The sequence below is a fragment of the Tupaia chinensis genome, unplaced genomic scaffold, assembly GCF_000334495.1.
Source record: "Tupaia chinensis unplaced genomic scaffold, TupChi_1.0 Scaffold000437_1, whole genome shotgun sequence".
NCBI lineage: Eukaryota > Metazoa > Chordata > Mammalia > Scandentia > Tupaiidae > Tupaia > Tupaia belangeri.
In genome coordinates, this window is record NW_006159942.1 from 864,870 (window position 1) to 872,127 (window position 7,258).

Sequence of the window (7,258 nt, forward strand, 5' to 3'; positions counted from 1 at the left end):
TTTTTGTTTGTCTTTTGCTTTTTTTTTTTTTCTAGATTTTTGTCATAGGGTGTGTACACTCACCAGGGAGAGTGGGAAAGTGAGAAATCCCCCACCCAGGGGAGGTGGTCATGTCACAATCTCTTCTCCATTCTCCTCTTAGAATTCTGCATACACACACATATATGTCTTGTATGTTTTTCAAGCTGCCAGTTTTACTTTAATAGACAAAGACTAGTTTGGGAGAGGATATTTGTATTCTAAAACTGACAGAGCAGTAATCTAATCTTTTTAGATTGCATGGGGAACTCCAACAACAGAAAAGCAGAATATCAGTTAAGCTGTTGCTATAACAAATGATCTCAAAGTGTAGTGATTAAAATAATTATAGGGGCCTGCAGATGGCATGGTGGGTGGGGACTCTGGACTCCCGCATGGTCGACTGCAGTTCAAGTCCTGGACCTGCTGGCTTGCTTTCTCACTTTCACTCGTTCTTGCTCTTTCTCTCCCTCTGATCAAATTTTAAAAATAAATAAATGAATAAAGTTAAATAAAATAATTGTTTAAAAAATAATCATAAACACCTGTTACTGCCCACATTTCATGGGTCAGGGATTTGGAGGTGGCTTAGCCGTATTTTTAGGGTCAGGGCCACATGACATTGGAGTCAACATGTTGGCCGTGGTAACAGGTACCTGAATGCTTGACTGTAGCTGGAGGTTTCGTGTCTTAACATAACTCACTCACACGACTGGCAAGTTGCTGACTGGTGGCCGTTTCTCATCCTGTAAACCTCCAGACATGACAGCAGGGTTCTTCCAGAGAAACTTATCTAAGAGTGAGGCAGAAGCCACAGCACCTCTCATGACCTAGATTCAATCACACACTGATTTCCTCAGTGTTCTATTGCTACATAGGTTGACCTATTTATTGTGGGGGGTGCCCTCACAAGAGTGTGAATGCCATTAGGCAATGGTGGGTGGGGTCATCCTGGAGCATCACAGCCACAACTGGGAGTCACACACACAAATGCAATACGGATGGGCAGCTTGTAAGAGGAGAAACCGGAAATGCCCAACAAGTTTGTAAAGATACTCCAACTTACCAGAGAAATCTGACTTGAAACCGGGCCCTTCATAGATACTCCAGAGGAACCTTGTGTACTACTGGTAGAGTGTAACCAGTACAGCCAATTTGGAGATGAATCTGACAGAATGTAGTCAAATTAAGTATATACCAATCCTGGGGACCAGCAGTTGGCGCAATGGCTATGTCGCTGGACTCCCATGTAGTTGACTGCAATTTGAGTCCTGGACCCAGTGGCTTAAACTTATGCTGGGCACATGTGTGTGTGTGTGCCCAAGATCCCGAGAGGAAAATGGAGAGGGGACTGCGACGTGGCCATCCCCCCTGGGGGGGTGACTTCTCGCTTTCTGTCTCTCTGTCTCACTCTGTGTCTTTCTGGCGAGCACACGTGCCCTATAGCAAAAATCTCTCCCCAAAAAATAAATAAATAAACACACACACACACACACACACACACACACACACACATATATATATATATATATATATAGAGAGAGAGAGAGAGAGAGAGCGAGCGCAATCCTGTATGTACTCCAAAGAAACTAATGCAGAGGCCTTAAAGGGAATGTATAGGTGGACCCTCCTTGCTTGTGGTTTGCAGTGGCGTACGTTGGAAGCAATGTGATTATTCATTACTGATAAAGTTACCCGGTACTGTGTAGCAATTAGAAAGATGCATGTGAAATAACATAGATATGAATCAGAAGGATCATCATTATTTCCTTTGTAGATTCCTGTCTTCCATTTTACTCAATTGTTTATTTGGCATCACAAACGTAATGTCTAAATTCAAACCCCTGATTTTGGATCCGCTGCCAAAGAAACACTTAAGACAACTGAAGTGCTAACAATAACAATTCATGTTCCTCTCTCATCTTTCTCATCTCGGTTCATGTCACTACTGTCCACCGATTTGCTAAGCCAGAAATTCTAGTAAGTCATCTTTTCTCTTTCTTTCTCAAGCCCACTCTATTAACATATCCTGTTTCCTAGCAACAAGTGCTGTCCTCTATGCATCCGAAATGTACTCCAGATCTGGGATTCTATGGGTGGAGCCAGCACTGCTCCTAATTCTTTTTTTTTGGAGAGGTTTTTTGCTGTAGGGCGCGTGCACTCGCCAGACAGACAGAGAGAGACAGAGAGATAGAAAGCAAGAAATCACCCCCCAGGGGGGATGGCCACGCCGCAATCCCTTCTCCATTCTCCTCTCGGGATCTTGGGCACGCACACACACGTGCCTGGCGTGAGTTTAAGCCACAGGGTCTGGGATTCAAACCGAGGTCGACTACGTGGGAGTCTAGCGACATAGCCATTACGCTAAGTGCTGGTCCTGCTCATAATTCTAATGCAGAGTCATGGGTTACATACACATAGAGAGAGGCTCTCCTGCTCACGGTTGAGGAGTAGATTTTTTTCTCTGATAAATTTGGGGGCTTCTTCAGAGAGGAAAATAGAATGCTTGTTTCAGGTTCTTTTTAGAAAAAAAGGTCAGGGCCAGCAGGTGGTGTAGTGGTTAAGGCTCTGGACTCCCACATGGCTGACCATGGTTCGAGTCCCAGACCCAACAGCTTGAAACTCATGCTGAGCACATGTGCATGTGTGCCCAGAATCCTGAGAGAAGGGATTGCAACTTAACCATCCCCCTGGGGAGTTATTTTTATTTTTATTTTTTATTTTGCGAGCCGATTTTTAATATCTCTCCATTTCTTGCATTTGAAGTACTCTTCAATGACATCCTGGGCCTGAGATTCCTTGCCATAGTCCTTAACTACTACACAGCTGCAACCAACCACTTTACAGGGTTTTCTCTATTTTACAGAGTCCTACCCATTCTCCTAGTTACTTCTTGTCATCAGTCTTAATCAGGTTGATTTGGTGTAGGGCACAAAGGGCCTCCACCAACTTGATATACATAGGTTCATCACAGGTGGACGCAAGCACACACAGGTGGGCTTGGCGCTTGTCTAAGGCTTTGGCGGCTTCGTGAATTCCACGTGCTAGGCCATCGTGGATGAGGGCGGTCTTCAGCACCTCTTGTAAAGCAGTACTAACGTCCATTACAACTCCAGCAGCAATGCCTTCCTGGGCCATGGCGGTGGATTACAGATGGGGCCGAATCTTGAACGCACCCGAGCCTGGAGGCAGGGAAAGAAAAAATTACGTTCCTGCGCTCTCTCTCTGTCTCCAGTGAGTGCATGTGTCCTACAGCAAAAATCTCTCTAAAAATATAAAAGTAATTTTCATGACTCCATTGCTAATAAGCAGTGAATCAAAATGTCTGAAATGGTAATACCATTCCAGATTATGTCCCAAGCAGCCAGCCTATTGGAAATGTGTGTTTTGTAAATACCAGGTAATTAAGTAGTACCAATTTTGATTCCTAGGTCCTTTCCGCCTTAACTTCCAGGCCCTTTAACTACAAAGTGAGGATGGCATTTTTAGCTATAGAGTTATAGGAGGAGGATTGAGTTAATGCATGTAAAACCTAGTGCTTGAACTTGACAGTGCTGCTGCTAGTGTGAGGATGGCCACAGTTACTATGGGCTGTGACTACTGTCGCCACTAGAACGTGGTTTGAGGCTGCAGTACTACATGCATCCAGCAGAGGGCAGTGGAACATTCTAGTTTTGATACTTATTTTAACATGAGAAGGAGATGGAAGGTATCAGTGAATCTCATGTATGTTTGAGAGTCTCACTCTTCATTTACTGATGAACAATGATGCCTCAAGATCTACTCAGTGTAGGAGACGGAGGCACGCCACGGTCCCAGAAGACTGTGCGTGTCCTCTCTTACTCCGGGGTCTACTGGGCCAGCGCGTGAACGGGTTCTCTGCAAGCCAGCCATGGCGCTTCACGTCCCCAAGGCTCCGGGCTTTGCCCAGATGCTCAAGGAAGGAGCGAAATGAACGCATGCACCCTACAGCAAAAACTTTTGAAAAATAAAATGAAAAGCACTTTTCAGGATTAGAAGAGGCTGTATATAGAAACATACAGGCTTGTAAGGAGCTTGCCCAGACCACTTGGACAGCATATGGACCAAATGGAATGAACAAAATGGTTATCAACCACCTGAAGAAGTTATTTGTCACAAATGATGCAGCGACTATTTTAAGAGAGTTAGAAGTACAGCATCCTGCTGCAAAAATGATCGTAATGGCCTCTCACATGCAAGAGCAAGAGTTTGGAGATGGTACAAACTTTGTTCTTGTATTTGCTGGAGCTCTGCTGGAATTAGCTGAAGAACTTCTGCGAATTGGCCTGTTGGTTTCAGAGGTCATAGAAGGTTATGAAATAGCCTGCAGAAAAGCCCATGAGATTCTTCCTGATTTGGTATGTTGTTCAGCAAAAAACCTCCGAGATGTCGATGAAATTTCATCTCTACTTCGTCCCTCCATAATGAGCAAACAGTATGGTAATGAAGCATTTCTGGCCAAGCTTATTGCTCAGGCGTGTGTATCTATTTTTCCTGATTCTGGCCATTTCAATGTTGATAACATCCGAGTTTGTAAGATTCTGGGCTCTGGTATCTACTCCTCTTCAGTATTGCATGGCATGGTTTTTAAAAAGGAAACTGAAGGTGATGTGACATCTGTCAAAGATGCAAAAATAGCTGTGTACTCTTGTCCTTTTGATGGCATGATAACAGAAACTAAGGGAACAGTATTGATAAAAACTGCTGAAGAATTGATGAATTTTAGTAAGGGAGAAGAAAATCTCATGGATGCACAAGTCAAAGCTATTGCTGATACTGGTGCAAATGTCATAGTAACAGGCGGCAAAGTGGCAGACATGGCTCTTCATTATGCAAACAAATACAACATCATGTTGGTGAGGCTAAATTCAAAATGGGATCTCAGAAGACTGTGTAAAACAGTTGGTGCTACAGTACTTCCTAGATTAACTCCTCCTGTCCTTGAAGAAATGGGACATTGTGACAATGTTTACCTCTCAGAAGTTGGAGACACACAGGTGGTGGTTTTTAAGCATGGAAAAGAAGATGGTGCGATTTCTACGATAGTACTTCGAGGCTCCACAGGCAATCTGATGGATGATATAGAAAGGGCCGTGGATGATGGTGTTAATACTTTCAAAGTTCTCACAAGGGATAAACGACTTGTACCTGGAGGTGGAGCAACAGAAATTGAATTGGCCAAACAGATCACATCATATGGAGAGACATGTCCTGGACTTGAACAGTATGCTATTAAGAAGTTTGCTGAAGCTTTTGAAGCTATTCCCCGGGCCTTGGCAGAAAACTCTGGAGTTAAGGCCAATGAAGTTATCTCTAAACTTTATGGCGTACATCAAGAAGGAAATAAGACTGTAGGATTAGATATTGAGGCTGAAGTTCCTGCTGTAAAGGACATGTTGGAAGCTGGTATACTAGATACTTATCTGGGAAAATATTGGGCTATCAAACTAGCTACTAATGCTGCAGTGACTGTACTTAGAGTGGATCAGATCATCATGGCAAAACCAGCTGGTGGGCCCAAGCCTCCAAGTGGGAAGAAAGATTGGGATGATGACCAAAATGATTGAATGGCTTAATTTTTAGTGTAGGTGAAGGCTGTATTTGTAGTAGTACTCTAGGAATTGCCTGATGTTTTCTTATTCTTAAATTAAGAAGTGTTTTTTGTTCATATCCTTAGATGGATGGTATAAATAAATGTGCTGTTACTGTCTAAAAAAAAAAAATCTACACAGTGTAAGTGTATAATTACCTTCAGTCTTGATCTCCTAATATCTTTATTACCCTTTACACCCAGTGCACCTCGTCCTGGAGTTGTCCTTTCTAAAATGAGGGGACTACACCAAGTACTTGGTTTGTAAGCGCTGTTCCCAAGAGCCCTCAGTGCTGCCATCAGGGATGGAGTGGGAGGGTGCCAGCTCTCTCCCCACTACTGCTTACCAAAGCAATTTGGCTCACTTAGCTGTTTCCTATATTGGATTTTCTCATTAGAGCAAACATTACACTTTAAAAAAAAAAAAGAAAGAAAATGATGCCATGCAGTAGACTGGGCAGTGGCAGACAGGAGCTAGGGAGTTGTTCCAGTTGTCCTCATTCCCCCTTGGGTGGCCAGTGAGTGGGGCCAGGCCTCTGGAATGCACTGCAGGAGCTGGGCTCAGTTCCCCCAAAATTATAAATGCAAGAAAACGCGACAAATCCAACAAGGCTAAGTCATTGCAGCAATAATGTGAATTGGCCAAGTCCAAGTGAATTAGCAAACCCTGGATGTCAAGAGTAGCATCAGCCAAGGAAATAAGCCACAAAATAGAAAAAAAGAAGATAAGGTTGAAGAGGAAAGTTACAGAGCAAAGAAAATTGGGAAACAAAATTACATGGTCCTGGAGAAAATGCCAGTGAGGCTGAGGCCCTGACAACCAGGAGAGGATAATAAGCGCGAATGGCTGCCGCTCCACTTAGATGGTGCAAGACCAAAGACCACACAGGGAAGACCTGGACACCAGACAGCTCAAGATGCCAACCGAACCAAGTCAACCAACACATAACAGTAGAAGTGATGCATGACGCCCGAGGCAAAACAGAGAAAAGAGATGATCAAGGGGAAGTTTCGGCAAATGAGGTTGGTAATCTCTGAAGTTCCTGTAGAGGCCAAGGAAGAGGCTGAGGTCAGGAAACAGATAAGGAGGCAGAGGAAGTCCTTGACGGAACTTTGGTTATTCATATGGTTATTGAGAGCGTGGTGAGTGAAGTGATCAGCCATGTCAACCAGAGCGTAACGCCAGTGTGACGTATTACTATGATGGTACAGGCACACACGTGTCCCGTGGAAGAAGTGTTACTTAAAGGGATGTTACATGTCAAAGTGAGTATCACTGAAGTATAAAAAATTTAGAATAGGACATTTTTCCTTTGGAGAAAGAGGGATGGAAAGGTTTCCTGCTTATTTTCCTGACTGGTGGTTTTCACCGTGTTCCAGCTCTCACTACAAACTTTCATCTCTCTTTAGAGCCACTGAAGGATAACACAAAGTGGAAATTGTGATGAGAAAAAAGAACTCAAAAAATGGCCGATTCTGGATCTTCCTACACATAATGACCACAGGCAGAACTCTCAACTGATTGATCGTTCAAAAGCGTTTCAGGCCAAGCCTCTGCACACGTACAGTCCAGTCCACGTGTTGACCTATTTGTGTCCTTGAATGGCTTTTGATTGGAATGTGCAGTAG

General features: G+C 43.7%; 2 pseudogenes; one reads left to right on the forward strand and one right to left on the reverse strand.

Moving 5' to 3' along the window:
• Positions 1 to 2,735: 2,735 nt before the first annotated feature.
• On the reverse strand, positions 2,736 to 3,167 carry LOC102482540 (40S ribosomal protein S12 pseudogene; annotated as a pseudogene).
• Positions 3,168 to 4,073: 906 nt separating this feature from the next.
• On the forward strand, positions 4,074 to 5,762 carry LOC102503421 (T-complex protein 1 subunit theta pseudogene; annotated as a pseudogene).
• Positions 5,763 to 7,258: the final 1,496 nt, after the last annotated feature.